Source organism: Canis lupus, chromosome 18 (genome assembly GCF_048164855.1).
Source record: "Canis lupus baileyi chromosome 18, mCanLup2.hap1, whole genome shotgun sequence".
NCBI lineage: Eukaryota > Metazoa > Chordata > Mammalia > Carnivora > Canidae > Canis > Canis lupus.
The window spans coordinates 26,807,096-26,830,910 of record NC_132855.1 but is presented as its reverse complement, the minus strand read 5'-3'; the positions used below and the strand labels follow the sequence as shown (position 1 = coordinate 26,830,910).

The window sequence follows — 23,815 nt, the reverse complement described above, 5'->3', positions numbered from 1 at the left end:
GAGTTGGCAGATTGGACCTTTTCCTGTCCAGAGATATCAAGAAGTGGGGACCATCCCAAATAAAGTTATCTGAGGTAAATGGGGATTACACAAGAGAAGGGGACCTGAGAGTATGCAGTGGAGTGTTGGAGGCAGCAGTTCAACGCAAGAAGATACCAGTGAAATACACAGGTGAAGGGTTTGGCTTGCCTTGCTCAGCACAATGGACTTGTTGGCATCCTCTTGGCCTGAAACCAATCCCTGCTCTCACACCACCCTCCCTCTCCACACCCTCCAGTAACTGAAGAGAGATCATAGCATAACCATCAGGAAGCAATCACTTCAGAACCATGCTCTGAAATAAGGATTAGAATAAGGAAATAAGTACAATTGCTCAAATTAAATAGGAAGTACACATGACAACAGAGCACTCATTAACACAAGAATTAAACAACAAAATGAATGAAGAGGAAATCACAGAAGTGAGTCAAGAGTACATAAAGTGTCATCCAAAATATTACTGCAGAATTTACTTTCATTTCTACCTCCTTCTTTTAGTAAAAAAAAAAAAAAAAAAGAAAGAAAAAAACCCTAATTTTATTTAAAAATTAGTAATTCTTTAATTTTATTTTAAAATAATGCTTACGATAAATTTACAAATAAAATAAATAAAACTAAAGTTTCTGTAAAATGAATCAATTAGAAAGTCATAAATTATACATATCTTCATAAAGGAAAAAAGCCTTATGAGCAGAATTTTAAAGCAGTTGTGATTTAGCCACATGCTATACAATCATTAGCAAGATAGAGAATAAAGGCAAACAAATGGCAATACCATTTGGCATGCATATGCATACACACATATACACTCATGTAAAAGATGACTAGAAATGGGCACCTCAGTGACTCATTTGGTTAAGTATCTGCCTTCAGCTCAGGTCATGATCCCAGGGTCCTGGGCTCCCTGCTCAGTGGGGAGTTTGCTTGACCTAGAGAAGGCTATGCAGAACTGGTGGGGAAAAAAACAACTTATTTAAAGATTTTTTTTTTTTTTTACCTCTACATCACTGCATTTCTATTTATATTAAAAGGTGCTAGAATGTTTCAATTTGTATCTTCTGATCCTGTAAGTCCCTGTATACTTACCCACAGAAGTTACTACATTTATAAATACCAAAGATGTAACAATTCTCAAATTTTCTAGATTACTCCAATAAAATATTTTAAGTTTTCCTATGAAAAAAAAAAAAAAAGACCCATAACAGATAACATGACCCCTGTGAAGAGATAGTATTTTCCAAAGAGAACCACAAATCCAGTATCTCCCATACTACGTGTTTGGGATTTTCTTAAATGTGAATTTGACATTATTAAATAGAGAGGTGGATATATCCCATACCATTAAACAGTTTGTAACAGTTTTAACCAATAGAGTATGGAAGAAGTGACATTGTGACTTCTGAGGCTGGGTCATAAAAAGTAACATAGCTATGCCTTCCTAGTTGCAATACTTATGCTTGGAGCTCTGAGCCAACAGATAAGCAGTCTGACTGCTCTGAGTCCAAGGTATAAGGAAGCTCAAACTAGCCCATGTATAGAAACCATATGGAATGGTCCTGAGACTACATTAAGAGAAAAAAAATGCCTGGGCATGCCCCCTCCAGCTGTTCCAGCCCCCTGCTGTTCCAACTGTAGCCACTCATGTGACTTCAAGTATATAAGAGACACTGAGTCAGAATGTCCCTGCTGAGTCCTTTCCAAATTCCTGATCTACAGAAACTATGATAGACAATAAAATGATTATTGTTTTAAGCTAAAAAAAAAAGATCTTTTTTTTAAAGTATTAGAAAAATAATTTATTAAATCAGAAAGTTCTGATACAAAGACAAATTTCTCATACATTCTATCACACAATAAAACAGTAAAGAAGTAACAAATACAAAATAAAAACAAGTCCTGACTCTCATGAAGTTTATATTCAAAATTTATAGTCTTGTTTCATGCAGGTGAACTCTAAAATCATAATTCCCCCCCCAAAATAGGGACTAAGGTATATTAATAGAAGTTTCAAAAAGTGTTAATCAAGTTTCACTGTTATTGATCAGCTCTTCAGTGAAGATTATAGATATCAAAGCTTTCCTTATTATTTATACCTTAAGTCTACAAAAATAATTATTTCCTCAGCTACTTTCATAGAACCTACTTAAAACAGGGAAAACTACGCAAAAACATTGGGAAAACCTTTTGCTTCTGAAGCAGAGAAGTGCAGGTTCTATAGAGTTGAAACTTGGGTCCTGATAAGAAGGCTGACCCACCTGCAGGGCAACACAGAGGGTCCTGCTCCAAATGCCCTTCTCCACACTGCTTTATTTTTATATATCACCTTACTTTGTTCACTAATTAGTGAGCCTGGGGCGAGCAGTAGGTGGGGGGTGGGGGGAGTCCTTATATTGGAAGGTACAAAGTGGCATTAGGAAGGTACCAGAGGCAATTTTACCTATTTATCTACTACTGAGACAATCATATAGTTAAGAAAAGAGAGAAGGGGGTGACCTCTGCCCTCTGCTCATGCTCTCTCTCTCATTCTCTTAAAAAAATAAATAAAATATTTTTTAAAAATTACTAGAAATGGACAGCTACAGAGAAACATAAAGATGCCTCTCCATTAACAAACAGTACTAAGTTATATTTCAAAATAATAATAACAAAAACTGAAGAAAAAATGACATCCAAGAAGAAAGAAGTTACTAAGAGACCTCTCTTATCAACATTCTCAACCAACTTACTGGTCATAACAACAAATCCTGGAAGAGAAAATAAATCGTCGAATTGCAACAGGCAAGAGTGCATAGGTTAATCACAGGGACTTTGAACTTTAGGAAACTGCCAAACCCAACTGAAGACACCAGAGATCAAGCAATGTAAATTACACAAGAGGGGAGCCAAAGCACTGCATGCAACCATTAGTATCTAATTTCCTTTTTGTTTTGGCCAGGAGAAATATTCCCATTTATGCACAGTTAGGCTTCTAAAGATATCCCTTGACATTATTGCCCAGAAACATGGGTGTTTTCAATATTGGAAGTTTATAAAAATAAGGCATTATTTTCATGCCTATTCCTTGCTTCCAAGCAAAGTAGATATTCAGTGAGAACACCCAGATATCATACACTGGCCAGCATCCATTCTGATAGGTCAGTTTTCCATGCATATCCACTATTGAATATTTTTAATATCATTCTGCATCCAGGAATGTGTTAACCTAAGCCTACCCAACCTAACTGTTCATTTCTCTTTTACAAACCTACCAAGATGACTGGGTATTACTTAGTAAAATGGGTTTCTATTTTTTTTAAAGATTTTATTTTATCTATTCATAGACACAGAGAGAGAGAGAGAGAGGCAGAGACACAGGCAGAGAGAGAAGCAGGCTCCATGCAGGGAGCCTGACGTGGGACTCGATCCAGGGTCTCCAGGATCATGCCCTGGGCTGCAGGTGGCGCTAAACCGCTGAGCCACGGGGGCTGCCCCCAATGGGTTTCTATTTTTATGTTTCTTTATTTAAAAATAAATATTTTAAAGAGAGAGAAGTAATACTGTGTCATCAGAATTGATGATCCAATGTAGAGATGATACTGATGGGTGCTAGCCCAACCCAGCAGAAGGCTCATACCATGTATAGGTATAACAGAAGAGAGGGACGAAAGTAGCAGCTGGGATCCTAAGGATAGGAGACACCCTTCAGCCTATCTGCCCCATATTATCCTGTAGTGTTTATGAAATGGGTTCTGAAGATTGTGCTATTTGGGTTCCAATGACAGCCAAACTGGAGCTTCAGGTAAAAGGAATATGATACAGAGGATGGAGAAATGAGTGTGAGTGTGGCTCGTTCAGGAATTAAGTAGCTGAGGAAGGCCGGGCCATGGCAGTGCAGTAGGGACTGAGGTGAGAGGACAGAGGAAGCGGCAAGAGAAAAGGATGCAGAGGCCAGCAGGGCTGGGCCTGAATGACCTTACAAGACCTGCTGAGGAACTTGAACTTAAGCCTAAAAGAAGGAAGACACAGGGGAGTTTAAATCAAGGGAATGATATGATCCAATTTATGATTTACATTGCAGGGGTATGGAAACCACAAAGTAGAACAGAAATAGAGACAAGGAAAAATGGCAGTGGCCTGAATGAGGAAAGTGGTCGTGAGAGTGAAGAGATGTAGACAGAGCCCAATTCATTCTTTGTCTTTCACTCCTGAGCAACCAGGGACTACAAGTTCTGAACTCAAGACTTCCTTAGATTCAATTTCTGAGTTTCAGCCTCCAAGGGCTCACAACTTGGAGGTAACTCCCTTAGTCCATGCACCAGTTGGACCTTTCTGGTCCTCCTAGAAAGGAAGGGTGTGTGTATTCATACTGACTTACTGCTAATGATCTTTTCCCCCTCCGTTGCTCCTGTATCCCCCCTAAATAATAAAACAGCCATCTGCAACAAACCACTAGATGTTCAGTGTGAAGCAGTTTTATTATAAATTTCATTCATCTTCATTTGTAAAAAAAAAAAAAAAACAAAAACAAAACAAACAAAACAAAACAAAAAGCAAGTCTCAAAAGAATCTATTACGTATCCCAGTCAGTGAGAAGCCTTTTAGAGACCCCTACTGAAGTGAAAGAATAATATAGGTAAGTGCAGATATTTAGGACTTGGTATTGCTATTAATACCTTTCCCATTCATTAAAACTATCTTTTAGTTGAATCTACCTCTATTGATAAATTTCATGGGCTGTAAGATGGCAGGTATTAGAAAGGAGAAACAAAACTGTGTTTCTTCCTAGTAATGACATAGAGAAGGGCAAAGCCTCCCTTCCCTTAGGGATTTCTAGATTTTAGAATATTCTCCATTGCACGGTGAAAGTAGAGTGAAGCTAATTTTATATTTTATACTCAGTTTGAGGGTTGAAAAATGTGGGTTAGAGGAAAGAACATGGGACCTGGAATCAAAGAATGTGATCAAGTTCCTAAATCTCTCTGATCTTCATTTTTTAAAAAATCTATTTTGTGGGAATAATAATTATGCCTTTGCCACTGTGTTTTTTGAGAATTAAATGGTTTAACGTGTGTTATAAGGACCAAAAATTCTATGGTTTTAGGAGTGTTCCAAAACTTTTCCCTGTCAAAGCAGAGAGTCAAGAGCTACATGCAACTACTAAACACTTAAAATACGTTAGTACAACCGAGGAACTGAGTTGTTAATTTTAATTAATTTAGATTTTAAAAGACACATGTGGTTATGATTACCATTTTGGAAAGTGCACCCTGGAATACGGTTTTAGTTTCAATTATTCCTACTGTAAGTTAATTATGTCTCCTCTGCTCTGGAAATCCATGAATTAGTATAGTGTAGTTACTTAAAATTGATTCCTTGTATGTACGCAAAGATGGGTATATGATCATTTTAAAAACAATTGTGAGATGAATTCAGAATGCAACTGCATTTTTGCCTACCACTTTCCTTTTAAAAATGTATTCACTGGGGAAGTTTTTCCCATTACCACCAATAAAAATTCCCCATGTATCTTCTGGTCACTCTCAGCCCGAAAGAAAATCCTGCGGTTACTTAAGTTGCAAAATGCAGTTTTGTTTCATAAATTAGAATGTCTCATCCAGTATTTCCATCAGTACAGCAATCTCCCAGCTTAAGACAGATCTCCTGCCCTGCAGCTTTACAGCCTTTGGGGGAGGGAGTGCCCTGTGCACGCTCTTTTTTCCTGTCACCTCCTCCATCACCCAACTTGCAAGGTCTTGTTACTGAGGCCTCCAAAGTTAGAGAATCGTGAAGGAAAGGGAGAGATAAAACAGAACTTTTTTACTCTACTGGTATGACTGAAAGCTGGGTTTTTTCTCTGCTGATGTTTATTGCTGATACCCTGTGTGTGTGTGGGGGGGGGAGTGTATGTTTGTGCGCTTCTGCGCGTGAGCAACCATGTGCCAGTGAGCCCTGGGGGATCCTGAGAAGCTTATGACTGCACTGCTGGTGAAATGAGCAATGCATCTAATCCTTCTGTCAGCTACGCCTCCTTCAGCTCTGTTTTTCTCTCAGAAAGACACTACAAGCTTTCCAGGAGTTCGCAATAAAGCCACTTCCTCAAAGCTTGAGATAAAAAGTACCATTCTTCACTTCTGCCCCTCTGTATTGGGTTAGCTCTCCAAACTCATTCTCATAAGATCTTCTGTTTTTCCTCCCTATAGTTTTTTTTATAACCTGGAAGTGAGTAAGGAACTCAAGAACTGTAAAAATATCTCCAATTGGGATTTTAGTCAGATACCTCTTTTTGGTATCTCTGGTCAATTGTCTTAGAATCTTGGCCAAAATTTCCAATTTAATATCCTGTTACTTCACAAAAAAATGATCACTGCTGTGGTGTCAAGAGTTAGAAACTAGAAAGTACACAATTGCCAATAGGAGAGCAGTAAATAAGTCTTGACTATATATATATATATATCCATTGTGTAAAAAAAAGTGTGGTATCTTTATATGCAATGATATGAATTAACCATCAAAATATTAAGTAAAAAAAGCAAGGGCACCAGATACTCCATGTGCTTAGAATAATTATTACTGAAAGAATTCAGAAGAAACTGCCATGCTGTGCTTCTGAGGACAGGATTTACAGATGAAGAATCTGAAGCCTGGCCTTTTAACTTACTTCGCATTCTCTAAGCTCGTATACTATTTGGATTTTTTACTGTGGGTATAAATTACATTATGTTTTAAAGTATCTTTGTAAATATATCAGGAGAGATATTAAAGCAACTTGATTGTTCAATGTTTTAATATATTATTTTCAAGTCTTTCTTTCTGGCACAGATTCTCTAACACCTTTTTTTCAGCCCAGGCAACCCAACACAGATTTGTCTAAATGCTAGTCTGAGTGAAATACACTATCTAAACAACTGACCAGCTCATTTATAGCATTTACCTCTGGAAACCTGACTGAAACACCAAAGAAAAAATAAATGAGTCTATGTTTTTGAGTAAATAGGTGAGCTGTAACAAACCTGCTTTCTTTTCCCAGGAGAATACGGAAAAATAGACTGGATTATAGGAATAGCATCAAACTACATTCATTGTTTAAGTTTGTAAGCTATGTGCAAATATGGAGAAATTAACTTTACATCTGGAAAATGATGTTTGATTCTTGATAATTGAAAACAAATAAATTTTTTATTGAATTTTCAGTTTATTGAAATAACCCAAAAAAGAGAATCACCCATTGAGCAGTCTCTGCTGGAGATATGTTACTTTTCAAACAAGAATAGAAGTTCCTCCTAGTAGCCCAGTGTGAGAATCTAGAATTAAATTTAGCTATAGATATCAGGGGGAAATTTCCAGTAGATAAAAAGAAAGTGGTATATGAATTGATACGTGAATTAACACAACTTATTTTCTTTAGAATGGCAAAAGGTAAGAGAAACCCACATAAAGTTTTGCCTTTGATAAATTTTCATGAGGTCAGACTGGTTAGTTTCTAGTAATGTAAGTTTGGTCATAGTATATTTCCTATAACTTCACTCAGGAAGACAAATCAGGGCAGCCCTCATGTCTCAGCGGTTTAGTGCCGCCTTCAGGCCAGGGCCTGATCTTGGAAACATGGAATCGAGTCCCGCGTTGGGCTCCCAGCATGGAGCCTGCTTCTCCCTCTGCCTGTGTCTCTGCCTCTCTCTCTCTCTCTCTCTCTGTCTCTGTGTGTGTGTGTCTCTCATGAATAAATAAAAGAAAATCTTAAAAAAAGGGAAGACAAATCAAAAGCTGTGTTATAGAATTAAACAAAGGTAGGTATTTAACTCCATGCAAAAGGAAAGAAGAAAAAAGGAAAAAAAAAAAAAAAACCTAGAAGACAATGTAAGTCACAGTATTACAAAAGATATAAATATTCTAAAATTTTTTTCCCAAGACAAAAAAAGTTGCAAGTAGCCCAGATCCCAAGTGTCTTCCTTGGTCCTCTGCCTGATTGTCTGGCCTGCAGCTGATTTGGCCATGACCATGGCTTCCTAAAACTCTCTCTCCTCTACTTTCTTGAATTAATATCTTACTGGTTTTCCTGCTATTGTTTTGATCACATCTTCCTTGTTTTCTTCAGTGACTCCACCTATGTTACCTATTTATTTAAATGTTCATGGGGGATCCCTGGGTGGCTCAGCAGTTTGGCGCCTGCCTTTGGTTCAGGGCATGATCCTGGAGACCCGGGATTGAGTCCCACATGGGGCCTCTGGCATGGAGCCTGCTTCTCCCTCTGCCTGTGTCTCTGCCTCTCTCGCTCTGTCTTTCATGAATAAATAAATAAAATCTTAAAAATAAATAAATAAATGTTCAAGGTTTTTCTTATTCTTTTAATTCTCAGTGATCTCTTTGAGCTACTCCAGCTTTTCCCGTGATTCTAAGTCCCATTTTCATGGGAAAAACTCAGTGATCTTTGTTTCTAACCTAGATCTCTGCCCTGGGCTGCAGACCCTTAACAGCTACCATCAGTGTGAATATTACCATACCCTTAAACTTCTCCAGATGTACCTCAAATCAACATATCCATGGTAGAACTCCGCTCTCCTTCTTTACCTTTACCAACAAAAATTCCTACTATTCCCCCAGAACTTTGCCTTTGTTGATGGTTTTGCAATATTCTCAGTTATATCAGATTAAAATATTGGTGCTCTCTTGAGCTCCATCCTCTCTCCCACATATTATATCCATCTATTTGGTAAACCTTCAGGCCACAGTTTCTTTCTATCTAATGCCATGGCAACTGCCCTGGGTTAGTCCTTATTATACCCTTTCCGGAACCGTAATTCCCTCTCCATTTCACTAGCCTTCCATTTCCTTGTTTCTTCCTTCCCTACACCTTTCTCCCCACTGCACGAAAATCATGTCATTGAAACACAAGTCTAGTCATAGCATTCTGGTGTCTGTCCCTTCTGCTCTACTGAAACTGCTCTGGACAAGCCTTCCACAGAAATTTAAAGAACACCTTTTATTCTTGTTAGGCCTTGCTCTGACATGTGACATTGTTAACTTCTCCCTTGTTGGAAGTTCTCCTCCTTTGTTTTCACTCACTCTACTTACCACCGGATTTCCTCCTATTTCTCTGGCCTCTCCTTCTCAGTTTCCATTATGGCTGTTTCTTCCTCTGATTCATGTTATTATGGATTATTATTATTATTAATTCATGTTATTATGTCAGAAGATACCACCATGAGCCTCCTACTCATCTCATTCTGTAGTCCTCAATACCTCTGGGAGATCCATCCACACCAATGACTGTTGCTATGTTTAGGGATTGCTGACTCCCACATCTTTCTCTAATTTATTTGTACCCCTGATGCCCAAACTTGTCCTATTGCCTAAATAATTTATTCATGTAAATAGCCACAGGCAGGTCAAAGTCCACTAGCCTTAGCGGAACTCCCCTATCTTTCCTCCCAAGCCTGTTTCTCTTGTCTTCTCTATCTAAGGGAAGAAGGATACCACTGTCCATCCAGTTAGTTAACCATGTCAGAAACAAGAATATAATCCACAATCAATTTTATTCCATTCCTGTCCCTCAGCCACTCTCCCTAATCCACTAGTTTCTATAAAATTAATATCTCTAAAAATTTCTGCCATATTCCAACACTAATGTGGCTTCATTTATGTAGACTTTATTTTTTTCTCACCTAGATTTCTGCAATAAAGCGTATCTGGCCTGCTGCTTCCAATCTTTCTGTTCTCCCCACGTAATATTTTGAAATATGATTTTTCTAAAATGCAAGTTTCATCAATTCAATTTCTTGTTAACTATACTATGAGGGCTTTCCTTCTTTAGCATGATAGGGTTAGAAGTTTTAGTGGGTATTATGACCTATAATCCAAATTCTATAAATTTATCTTTATTTTTTTTAAGGTTTCTATTTATTTATTTATGAGAGACACACAGAGAGAGAGAGAGAGGCAGAGATATAGGCAGAGAAAGAAGTAGGCTCACAACAAGGAGCCTGATACAGGACTCAATCCTGGACCCCGGGATCACACCCTGAGTCAGAGGCAGACACTCACCTGCTGTGCCACCCAGGTGTCCCTAAATTTATCTTTAAAAGTACTCAGATATATTCTAAGATTTTTGTACAACAATATTCAATGTGGCCCTGTTCAAAATCGCAAATATGGGGAGAAACAGATATTTTCAATATTAAAGGACTAGATAAATTATAATACTATATACAAATGAGCAATTTAAAGCTACGTTATTGAAGGATATACAATGATAAGGAAATATGTACTATATTATTGCATGAACTAAAATGATCACATAACATTTTTTATTAATTATTCATTCTTAATTTGTATTGTAGTCATAAAAAGGCAGGATACATACACAAACACAAATCTTTAAGATGTATATCCTTGTTAAATATGACTGTGGTTCTCAAGTTTTCTACAGTGAACATGCAACACTTTTGAAACCAGAAAAAGCAAATAAATGCTATTCTATAAAAGACTTTACTCAGATTAATGAAATAAATATGTGGTATACACACACATGCATGCACATACAGAGGAATTCTACTTGGTCATAAAAAAGGATGTGATCTTGCCATCTGTGGCAAGATCTTAATGACCTAAGAGTGCATTAAGCTAAGTGAAATAAGTCAGACAGAGAAAGAAAAAAAAAAAAAACAAACATATCATTTCACGTATATGTGGAATCTAAAAGGAAAATAAATAAATAAACCAACAAACAAAAAGTAGAATCAGACCTATAAATACAGAGAATACCCAATGGTCACCAGAGGGGAGAGGAGTAGAGGATGGGCAAGATGGGTGAAGGAGAGTGGGAAATACAAGCTTCCAGTTATGGAATGAGTAAGTCACAGGAATAAAAGGTTCATGATAGTCAATGGTATTATAATGGGGTTGCATGCAAATAGTGGCTACCCCATGAGCATAGCATAACTGATTCCATTGCATAACTGAAACTAATGTAACATTGTATGGAAACTACACTCAAATAAAAAAAAAAAGAAAGAAAGACTAAACACAATTTTTAAATTTCTTCAGACAATTTTCTTTATCCCAAAAACCTCCTTGGAGTATCTCCCACTCCTCACTACACTTTCCCATTCTGGGTTAGGCGTCTCTATTCTGCGCAAACTCCTGTTTCAGTTCTCACACTCTATTTTCAATTTTATATACTTATTTGTCACTTCCTTTGTAATATGAGCTTCTCCATCTCTACTTCCTCAGCAAAGCAAAGCAGAGGTAGAATAAGTGTTCAGTGAATAAATTAATGAATAATGCAACTCACCTCACAGTGACTCATTCTGATTCCTCGCTGCCCTCGGAACAAGTGCACACTTCTAGGACTGATATTTGAAAGTCCTTTGTAATTAGACACAACCTGTCTTTTCAGTCTTATTTTCTTCTTCTTCTTCTTCTTCTTTTTTTATTTTTATTTTTTGGCTCCCATTTTCCCAGTTACTCAATCTCCAAGTACGTCTGTCTATGGGGAGGGATGGTGACTTTCTCATTCAGTTCTGTATCCCAGAACTTAGCTCAGTGCCATAGTGCAGATGTTCAGAAATTACTTGTTGAATTAATGATTTGATAAATTAACTTTACCAAACATTGTATTTTCTACTTCCTTATATTTTATAAAAAGCTACTCCCTTCCTTTTTTTGCCTTTTTTTCTCTCATCTCCATTGCTCAGTAAAGTCTGATAATCTATAAGGATCATTTTCAATTTTCCTAGGCAAAATTAAATTAAATTGTTTCTTTGATGTAATTTAAATACTAACTAGATTCTGAACTTTTAGAAATTAAGGATTATGATACCTAATGTCTCTCTTTCCAGTCTGTTCCCACCTATCCTTTCTCACCTGTCCTAACTGGAATAGACTGAGTATATATTAAATCCACTAACCCTACTTACTAATTATTGATGTAATATTTCCTTTTTTAAAAAAATATTTTATTTATTTATCATGAGTGACACTGAGAGACAGGCAGAGATATAGGCAGAGGGAGAAGCAGGCTCCCTGGTGTGGGGGGGAGCCCAATAAGACATTCAATCCTAGGACCCTAGGATCAAGACCTGAGCCAAAGGTAGACACTCAACCACTGAGCCACACAGGTGCCCCTATGTAATATTTCTGTGAATCAGTTTCTTCATCTCTAAAATTGGTATAATATCATTATGTCCTCCCAGAATTAATTAAATAGACAATATAATTAAAGTCCTCAGGACAGCACTTGGCATATGGTAAGCATTCAATGACATTAACAGTTGTTAATATTATCATCTTTATTATTAATATAATTAATACTAAAGTAAGTGTTAAGGGACAAGTCAGTTAATCTCTCTCATAGGTTGAGAAATAAGAAAGTTGATGTGAAATCAGATTTTGCACTATATTTTACAGACTGGAATGTTCCAAACACATCTTAGTCTCTCAGATGCCATCAGGGTCTGGTTTTCTGTTATATCTGGAAAGATTATTTATTTAGCACATTTTAGATAAATAGGTGTGTTGAGAATGTAGAGAAACAGCTTAGCCTCATTCATTGTGGTCTGGAATAAAGTATGGTATAAATATTTTGGAAAGCAAGTTATTATCAGTATCTCATAAAATTGAGGATGCATATGCCTATGGCTCAGCAAATCTGTCTTGAAATAGTCTCTACAGTCATTCTTACATTCTTACCCAAGCGCATATGTAGGAATAAATATTGATAGCAAAATACCATACAACTATGAAAATGAATAAGTTGTGCCACCAAATCAAAATGCATTCATCTCAAAAGTGCAATGTTGAGGAAAAGAGCAAGTTGCAGATGAATAATGTATACTCTAAAGTTTATGTAAAATTTTTAAACATTCAAAACAATCTTATATACTGTTTGTGCATATATTCACATAGTGGAAGGAAGAATAAATAAACATACAAATAAAAACAGATAAAAGAATAGAAGCATACAATGGAAAGATAATGTACAAAGACAGGATAGTAGTAACTTCTGAGCTGGAAAAGTGGGGAACAGGATCAGGGAGATTGCTGTCCTTTTTAAAAATTTCTAATTTTTTATTGGTTAAGCTGGGAGTCTTTGTGATATCTGTCTACCTTTAAATATCTATCTACTATGTATTGTACATATTAGGGAAACATATAAATTAAGTGCCTTTCCTAGCAGAAAGAAAAGACACAGAAAACTCTACCATTCCTAGAAATTAAACCTGGTGTCTGATTATTTTCATCAAAGACCCTAGAAAGGAGTCTCATCTCTGAGCAAGGTGGTAGCTACAGTACCTAAGAGAATTCTCAGGAGAAAATAAAATCTTGGGAGGAAACAGTCAACCTCCTCTCCATTCCCCTTCCTTTCCCCAGATACCTAAAAGTTCTCTATTATTCTGTGAATGGGGTAGAGAAAAAGAGCAGGGCTGAGTTTCATTTTAAGGAGAGACGTGCTTGATGTCTCTCCACTTGTTGGGCCAACTCTGATGGCTTTCTAGAATTCCATTCCCAATGTGATTAACAATGCAGTTTCCCTTTCCAATGGAAGGTTGATCTGTCTTATTTGCAAACTGCCCGTAGCCCAAAGGATCATTTCCCCAGGAAACACTAGCTTTTTCTTTTTTGTCTCAGTGTCACTATAATTCTCTTAGACCACCAAACTTAAAAAATTAAGAGTAACTTGATGGTTGTCTTTTTATAATTATTGCTTGGTTTTCTTTTTTATTGAATGACATCCTCGTCCCTCTCTTTTCCATTTTCATTCCCAGAACCCGTTGTTTATTCATGCTCAGGTTATCAAGACGTATGTCCAAAGTATTCTATCTGTATTCATAGTCCCTGTGCTCCAAACCACTAATAAGCCAAGCCTTAGATGATCTCACCACCTAGAAGCTGAAGTCCAAATCTCTTTAAAGATCCACAATCAACCCTATTCCAGCATCACTATCCAAAGATATCCATATAATACCAAATGTCCTTCTTTCCCAGCTATACATAAACATAACTGCTTCAATTTTGCTTCCTAATTTTTGTACTGGATAGCACCTCTACTTCAGTGTTTCCCAAACTTGAGGCATTCTCGCACCTCTTCATGACTTTTCTATTATCAAGTATGATCTGAGAACTTTTTTACTTAGTATTCTCTGTAAACCCACTCTCATTTTAGCTCAGATAAGTCTTTTAAAAGCACATTTCTAGCAGTATCATAAATGGAAAAAAATCAGTGTCTGTTGGAATAAATAGGCAATAAGTCTAAAAATAAATGCTATTCTAAAAGTTAAGTTATAACAATACTTCTTGCTCAATAAAATCATTAAGCCTATTGTTACTCTATAGTTCTTACAAAGAAAAATTAAAAACAAATGTTAGAAGAAAGTGTTAAAGTCTTATGAACAACAATAAGACTTTTTCCTTGAAAAATTGAAAGAAATTTGAAAAAATATACTTTCTCACAATGTTACTCAATGTTATTGATCGTTTGGTCTATCTACTGCCTAAAATCATTTCATCCATGCAAAGTTTGGGAAATACTGCTTTAGATGAGATAGTCTCTTCATCTTTTTCTGCCAATTTCAACTCTGTGCATCCTTCCATGCCTGGCTAAAGCTCCACCACTTCCCACAGTGTCTTCTTCATATTCAGTAAGCCACGGCCTCCTCTTTCTCAGCTATTCTGGGTACATATTTCTTCACTCCATTCTGGTTTTGACTGACTCATATAAAAGCCAAAAGTTTATTCCTTTTAATCTCCAATGATAACAGTTTGAGCAAAGATTTATGGAGTTCTTTTTATACCCTGATTCTAAGCATCACACCTTCTAAGGAGTGGGAATTAATGAACAGTAATGCCACAGTAGCAGGCATGATTGATGTATTAGCACTACCACCCTTTAGCTATTTATGAATACATTTCTTTTTTAATAGGTCAGGACCCCTTCAAGGCCTAAGCCTCAGTCACTCTTTAACCAGGACCCTGCCCAGTGGGAGAACATTGCAGGATTGCTAGAAGTAGTTGTTAGATAAATAAATGATGCTTCCCTAAAGAAAGTAGGCCACAGATGGCATTCAATGGCAAAAATGGTGCTTTTAGGTAGTACTTATCAAGTGCTTCTTCAGCTTTCCTTCTCCTATATTTTCTTCTGATGTTACCCTGGATTTCCTGACATAGCTCCTGAGAGGATTTTAATTCATGTGGCATATCACATGCAAAGCTTTGCACACTCATCACAAACACTTGTTGCAATCATCTTCAGTTCTCACCAAACACCAAGGGGGATAGTCTTAATAGACAACTAGGTATACATAGGCCCTTCAAGAAAGGATTTCCCAAAAGCTCAACAATGACAAGCTTTCAAGTTTCTTTCTTTCTTTTTTTTTTAAGATTTTATTAAGTTATGTGAGAGAGAGAGAGTGAGAGAGTGAGAGACAGTATGAGCAGGGGTAGGGGTAGAGGGAGAAGCAGACTCCCTGCTAAGTGGGAAGCCCAACAGGCTTGATCATGACCTGAGCTGAAGGCAGACACTTAACCAACTGAGCCACCCAGGTGCCCCAAGCTTTTAAGTTTCAAATCAATATAATTCCAAATTGTCTTTTGTCCTCCAAATTAGCTAATACATTTTAAGATTAGATGGCATTTAACAGATTCTATCTTGACAATCTCTGTTATTTCCAAGGCACAGATACATAAGAATAGACTGTTTATAAATAAGCTATAAGAAAGGTAAAAAAAAAAAAAAAACGAATAAATGATGCATTTGAGTTGTAACTAGTCATTATGACTTCTTAATTCTAGATTCCATACAATACCCATAAAATCATATTCAATGTCATTATTACAAATTAGAGATAATCATATAATTAAGTTAAAGGGAGTATTAAAAGATGACCACTAAAGTGAAGACAACTTTAAGAATATATCTGAAATTGGGATCCCTGGGTGGCGCAGCGGTTTGGCGCCTGCCTTTGGCCCAGGGCACGATCCTGGAGACCCGGGATCGAATCCCACGTCGGGCTCCCAGTGCATGGAGCCTGCTTCTCCCTCTGCCTGTGTCTCTGCCTCTCTCTCTCTCTCTCTGTGTGACTATCATAAATAAATAAAAATTAAAAAAAAAAGAATATATCTGAAATGCATCATCATCACTATTAATTATTGGTGTATAAAAGCCAGATACTAACATAGGTGATCCAACAGCAATCCTCTGAAAATGGACATAGACATTTTTCAAGAGTGAAGGACACATTAATAAAGTGGAGGCACCAGAATTTTCACCATATGCTTTTTAATCTATATTTTTAAATTGCGGTGAAAAACATAACATAAAATTTACCGACTTGACCATTTTTAAGTGTACAGTTAGGTAGTGTTAGTTATACTTACATTGTGTGCAACCAATCATCAGAACATTTTCAAATTGCAAAACTGAAACTCTATAGCCATTAAACATTTCCTATTTTCCCCTCCCCCAAACCCTGGCACTCACCATTGTGCTTTCTGTTTCTATAAATTTGGCTACTCTCAATACCTCGTAAGTGAAATTCATACAGGTTTTGTGTGTGTTTCTTTAATCTGTTTTTGAAGCTTAGTTGAAACTTAATTAGGAAAAAGCCAAGCTTATGCTCCATCAGTTATTGTCTAATCATTTATTTAGTACTATGCAAATATCCTATTAACCCAATGAGGTAGCTTTCATACTGACTCTACAAATGAAGAAACTGAGTCTTGACAAGGTGAAACATCTTACCAAAGGTCACATATCTGATAAATAGTGGAGTCACCAAATCCAACTTTATCTGACTTTGATGCCCACTCTTCAATACACTTGGCTATCTTTTGCAATACTTAAAATTTTCAGATTTCAACCATCTACGTTTCTGAAGTAAGCCAGAGTGGTGTGTGTGTGTGTGTGTGTGTGTGTGTGTGTGTGTGTGTTTCTAGTTTGACTTTGAATGTTGCATATCTTCTTCCTCTTTTTATAAATTATTTTATTCTAAATCATTTTTCAAAGCATCATCCTAGTGTCTGTCTCAAAGCTTATTCTAAACCATATTCCACAAAGTCACAAAATACCAGTTTCCTTCCCTTTTTTCTTTCCAAGCAGGGCTTAGATTGGAAGAAGAATTTAGTTGGTTCAATTCTTCTGGAAACTACACAGTTTCCTAGTGGGTACTATATATCAATTGTGAAAAAATATTAATTTTTTTAAAAGCAACACTTACAGTTGTGGAAATGAACCCCAGCTTCTTCAGTTCAGGAACATTATTTTAGTGAATGGAAGTCATTCCACCAAAACCAAAGGACTCTCGTCAAACGTGTCTCCCTCTGTGTGTGGTGGCTATTGAACTGCTGCTCTTTGAGACACCTGGGACTAGAAGTCCTCCCACTGTGACTCCAAGGTTGCCCAATCAGAAACCCTAAAAGGCAAAAGAACTACAATACCCACAATTCAGACTCCTCACCTGAAACCAGGAGAAGAGAGTGCATGGCTACAGTTTCACCCTAGGAAAAAAGGGTATAGAAACGGAAAAGCACAACAGTAAGGCAAAGCATTTAAACAATCAGATCAGGTGGGTATATGTAAGAATAATTTGTAAATACAGACCTATTTCTATAACAAGGAAATAAAAGTGGTTTGATGCTTGCCAAGGAGTGAGAAGGCTCCCTCCGTGTTGGCAAGGACTAAACTCTCCTCACGCAAACAAATCCTCATGCAGAGGTGGAACCTGCCCCACTAGATTCTCTTTCAGTGAGTCAGAGCTGAGGATGCCTCACAGCCTGGTGGAGCAGGTGAACGAGAATGTCCCTGGTGAGGCCTGAAAGTCTCTAGTTCTCCTACATTAGCACTGTGACAGGCACTCAGAGCTATTACGGATGCAGTAGAGAACTTTTACCTTTCATCTGACAAAAATGTTCTGGATTTTTAAAAACGTGCTTTTAAAAGTGTGAGCAAAATGGAAAATCCTTTTGATATTTCCATTTTCTGATTTTGTTTCTTCCCTCTGTAAATTCCAGCATTATTTCTGATTGCTCAAACTTCAAGAACAAGAAAATCAAAGGAAAAAAAGAAAAATAGATTTTAAAATGTGGGTAAAATGAAAGGTGCAATAATTGCTTCACTGGGAAGAGAATGCTTAAAAAAAAAAAAGGCTGAGGAATGTGTTTCCTCCATTTGCTCACACAGCATCTTTTTCTAGCCTTTTGTTTCCTGTTAGACACAACCCAGAAAATGGATATAGACAAGCCCTGGCTTGGACTGGGCCCCAAAACATAATGGGAAGATCCATCTAAAATAAGCAGGTGGTGGGGGACCTGGGTGGTTCATTCAGTTAAGCATCTGACTCCTGCTTTTGGTTCATGCCATAATCTCAGAGTCCTAAGATTGAGCCCCTTATCCAGCATGGAGCCTGTTTGAGATTCTCTTTCCCTCTCTCTTCCTCTACCCATCTCCCTCTCTTAAAAAAAAAAATAATAATAATAATAAGCAGATGGAAGAATAGTGACAAAGGAGAAATGTCTTTTCCCTTTCTGTATTTTCTCTCTACCCATTCTACATGCTACCTCCTGAAGGAACCCTGGGTCTTCATGTGCCCAAGCTGCTTAGCCCACCCAGAGTTCTGCTGAATTTTCTCCTTGAGTAATCCCACAATCCAAACTGGGCTGTTCTATCTTCCTTTGTTACAGGTCCTTCAATCTCCTGACTAAAACCTAACTTGTCTTTATGTCATTTATATTCCTTCCAGAACAAATGGCTCTCCATTTTCCCAGACCCTACAGATTTTGTTCTCCATGCTGTTTCTTCTCCCTAAAATATTCTTTCCCCACCTTTAAATGTCCTAATAAATTGCATAATATTTTATCTAGTGTTCTCATAATACTTTTTATACCTTGTTTCATTGTTTATGTGTGTGTGTGTGTGTGTGTGTGTGTGTACAGGCAGTCTTATCTTCTTTTTTTTTTTTTTTTGCAGTCTTACCTTCTAGTATGAAGACAAAACTTTATTTTGTTCCCACTTAACTAACTCAAATAAATATGCAATGAACGAAATAATGAGATATTAAATCTAAGCCGAATGTCACTACCAATACCATTTCTTTTTTCAAGATTTATTTATTTATTTGATAGAGGGACAGTGTATGCTTGTGCAAAAGTGGTTGGCACAACGGAAGAATCTCAAGCAGACTAAGCCAAAATCAAGAGTCAGATGTTAACTGACTGAACCCTCCAGATGCCCCAATACCAACACCATTTCTATCTGTCCCATAAAACAAACATTTGCTTTTTAAAGAACTCTCTAAACTCAGGTAAAGAGTACTGTTATCAGAGTCCCCCCTGTGGTCTAATCTGGTGTGGCTTCCACAATCTTTGTTTGCTGAATGGTAAGGCATTAAATCTACCAGTTTAACTCCTGACAGTACCTGAAATGAAGGCTCTCATGGATCAGCACTAATTATTTCACAGCTCTGCTTCATGTCATCCACTCAGCTTTCCCAACAGCTTCCCTAAGACTGGCCCACAGCCCCGTGACTGCATCCTGGAGAGTCAGCCCTGCCTTTATCTATGCTTTCTGATTACCAGCTTCAGCATCTCTGGCTTACTTCTCCTATAATCTAACCTCTTGGCTCTCAAGATGTAATTCTGAATTTTTGATTACTGTAAATAATTTCTAATCACTAATTTCTTTCACCAAAGTGAGGGAAGTCTCTCAGCACCTGTTAATTCCTTGCACCACCGCTTCTATAGGATTCTCCTGGTCCACACACACTACTGTGTCCTCTAGATCTAGAAGGACCTTCTAGATCCTTCTGACACAAAATGATATTTTTGTGGACTATCATACACAAAGGCAGGCTGCAGAAGGTGACTGTTGTCCTGAAAGTCTTCCTAACTCCTCCTCTATCATGTCATACAGACTGTCAGTCCCTTAGCTTGCCTATGGGAACATAATCTAAACTATCTGAAGTTGAGCAGAGTTCATCCTCAACATCAACATATACCTCACTGTAGTTTCTTTAAAAAGTCTTTTCTGATCTCTTCACCTCTACTTTTTCCCCTTACATGTTTCTTATACTGATTTATGCAGATGTCTGGCTGGGTTAATATTTTGCTCATGCTAATTCAGGATATTTCCATTACCCATGAAATCATGATCATTTGCAGCCATGATATTTATTGCATCTAAAAAATAAGTAAGATGTGGACAAATGTTATTTCCTGATAGATAGAAAAAGGGTATGGAAAGCCAGCCCCATTGATCCAAATGTGTAGGAAAAAGCAAGCCAAAGGTAGAGTGGAACACTAAGGAGGGCTTCTGTAGAAACATATTGGTAGGTATTGAAGAGTCAAATGTACTGGAAGTAGAGCCTCCATGTTTAGCCACACAGCTTACACCATTGTATGCTCTGCCCAGTTGGGAGAGCTAACTAACCAGGTACTAACTATACCTATACCCTTAAGTGTGGGAATGTGAAGGTGCCAAAAGGGCTGGTGGACATGCAGAAGCCAGGCGTGAGGCAAAGAGGCTACACTGTGCTTTTGTGACTACAGAAAAATGGTAAAAATCATCCATTAATGGATGCCATGCTTAAGCAATGTTCCCAAAAGGCCCATTGATCAAGCACCAGATCAAAAAGGACAGCTCCACAGCAGGCCAAACAAGACCCAGATACCATCACATAGGCTTCAGGCCCCCTTCTTTTCACCACACCATAATGTTATGGCTATCTTCCTACCATATACTCAGGTACCATCTTGAAGAGAAACCAGAGATTAAAGCAGAGGAGAAACTGAAAATAAAATAGGAGTCAGACAAAAGATTATTTAAGCTAATGACTGTGATGTACTAAATTGTGAATTTCAAATCTGCTTCACTCCATCCACACTCTATTGGTGACAATCAACGTGGAAGCTGAAATGGCAGTGACTCATTGACCCAGTCAGCCTGGTAGATAGGAGCTGAGCACTCAGAATATCTGATCAGACACCGCCATCTGGGAGCTGGAATCAGGAACTGGCAACACAAAGAAGCCAGTACAGGAGAGAATCCACTCCTGCAGTGAACATAAGCAGCAGAGTAAACAATGTCCCACTTCTAATGTGGCTATAATGGTCATGGAAAGCAGGGTCCAGGACTCTTGGTGCTGATCATGCAAACTGCAGTTTCTAGGGATACCAAAACAATTAATTTATCCAGTGGCATTGCTTTGGCGCTGTTCTGGCTTTACAAGCTGGATGTCCAATTCTTCAGCCCCCGTAGAAATCATGGGATGGAGTTTGGCATGTTGCCTTTCAATTTATATCGGCTGAACTCATTTGCTAGGAGGTAAAAACACCGACTGATACATGTATCTAACAGTTCTTCCTTCAATGACACAGATAGTACCTTTGCTTACCCTACTACTATTAGACCTCATCAGCTCAAGGACTGGAGCTTATTTGATCTCTAAATACCAAAACCTCCACCTGGCTATGGTACATATTTGTTTATCTAAATTAAACTGACCAGTAAAATAAGGAAGCCTTGCTTAAACTTCCTTCTGATTTCAAAATTCTCTAAAGAGAATGGAAGCTGACATGGAAGCTATCTCTTGCTTATTAATGCAGAGGTAATTTTTTTTTCTCCAGCTGATTTGGAATTTTGGCTTTATCCCCTCTCTATATCTAGTAAGAGAGCATAGCTTGTGATTTCCTACATCTAGAGGGGGAAATCAAACATACACACACACAATAGGGTGTTACTTAATAATCAAAAGGGGATTTTCTTCAATGACCTATGTTAAATGTCACTCATGTTTGGTCTCTGTAGGACAAATATACCAGAAAAAGTGATAGGAAACAGCCATATTCCCCACATGCTCAGATTTTTCCCAGTATGAGGTTATCTTGGAGAGAAAGGCCACATTTGAAGCTTAGAAGAAAGTTCCCCCTGGAGTTTTTTCTCTGTTGTCTTTCAGTATGTATTGACTCTCAGACCCCTGGGCTGCCTGTGACATCCGTTTTCTGGGTCAGTTTGTCCCTGAGTCATGATCACATTGTAACTTTCCAAAACCAGTTAATAACTATGCCATTTACCAGTTAATTTCAGTGAATAGCTCAAATCATAGTAAAATGTTACAGCCAAATTTAATTTAGGTCAGATTGATCTTATTTCCCTAGATTATGAAAGTAACCAAATTGTTCCTACCATTTCATATTTTCCTTCATTACATCTTTCTGGCTCCTTATTCAACTATAAGATGAATCATCCATAAACTGACCCCTACCAAGCTGTAAAAGTTGAGAAGTTCATCTCTGTTTTCTTTCGTTCGCTACTTTCAGGATAACACACAAGGAAACATGTGCCAACTGTTCTCATGATCATAAGATGTTTCCATCCTGTCCTTTTGTTACCAATCAACAACAGAGGACCCTGTGTGAAGTTTTTGCTGGAATGTATGGATTACTTGCCTCCTAACCATAACCTAAAGAGTTGTTAATTTGTTGGCTCTTCTGTATTCTTATTGGTACAATTGCCACTTTTATACCAATATCACTCTCTGTTAAAATCTTCAACTGTTTTTACATCAACTTGCCTGGAACTTACATAATTTTCCAGAAAATTTCCAAAGTATATATATGTATATTTGTCATTAAACCCTAAGAATGTGCAGAATTTTTATTAAAATAGTGATTGTGTGCATTCACTTAGCAGGTGTCTCTGTGTGTGTGTGTGCATGTGTGTGTACTCTAGGGGGAAAAAAAGAGTTTACTCTGAGTCCTTGGTATACCAGATGGTAAGTTATTTGAGAATAGAATATCAACTTTTAATTTTATTCTATAAACATCACAATCTAAAAGCCAAGACAAGATAGTTCTAATTCATCCGCTAATATGATTTGGATAATATGCCTTACAATATATGTTTCTTGAACATTTTAAAATTTTGTACAAAAAGGGCAGCCCTGGTGGCTTAGTGGTTTAGCACTACCTTCAGTCCAGGGCGTGATCCTGGAGACCTGAGATGAAGTCCCATGTCAGGCTCCCTGCATGGAGCCTGCTTCTCCCTCTGCCTGTGTCTCTGCCTCTCTCTCTCTCTCTCTCTGCCTCTCTCTCTCTCTCTGTCTCTCATGAATAAATAAATAAAATCTTTAAAAAAATTTTTGTGCAAAGAAAACACAAAACATTTTTAATATTAACATCTATCCACATACCGCTATGTGCTATGGACATCACTGGAATTTTCCTGTCAGTTTGAAGCTCTGTAATAAAGTAGAAGTATATATAATATTCTGGGAATACTGCCTCTTTTTTTGCATGTTCCTAATAAGTATTAAAACACAATATTAGGGTGCCTGGGTAGCTCAGTGGTTGTGTCTGCCTTTGGCTCAGGTCATGATCCCAGGGTCCTGGCATTGAGTCCTATATCAGGCTTCTTGCAGGGAGCTTGCTTCTCCCTCTGCCTATGTCTCTGCCTCTCTCTGTGTGTCTCTAATGAATAAATAAATAATATCTTTAAAAAACTAAACTGCATAATCTCTATTCTCTAACTTGGGGCTAAGAGATTGGACTCCATAGAGACACGAGTATACCTACAAGGTACAAAAATCCAGTGTTCTTGACATACAAAAAGATAAATGTCTTAAGTTACTTCTTCACTATCCTATAAGGATTACCATTTGGGATGTCAAAGCCAATATGAGGTTGGCTGCTTATATTTCACATGTTCTGCTGGTGCTAACAAGGTCATTCTGAATGTATTTGGTTTTGATTGCCACCATAACAAATCACCACAAATTTAGTGATTTAAACTACACAAACTTATTATCTTAAAGTT

At 37.5% G+C, this 23,815-nt stretch overlaps 1 protein-coding gene across 7 annotated transcripts in view; it reads right to left on the bottom strand.

The window, feature by feature from the left end:
* Positions 1 to 23,815, bottom strand: part of MACC1 (MET transcriptional regulator MACC1) — a 98,947-nt gene that overhangs the window by 60,413 nt on the left and 14,719 nt on the right. For 3 of the 7 annotated variants that reach the window (XM_072783841.1, XM_072783839.1, XM_072783840.1), the window contains exon 1: positions 17,226 to 17,469. The exons of 3 other annotated variants lie outside the window; for them this stretch is intronic. The gene's annotated coding sequence lies outside the window, so the exon portion shown is untranslated. Of the gene's footprint in view, positions 1 to 17,225; positions 17,470 to 23,815 lie in introns of those variants that run through there. One more of the 7 variants, XM_072783842.1, reaches the window with a different exon arrangement.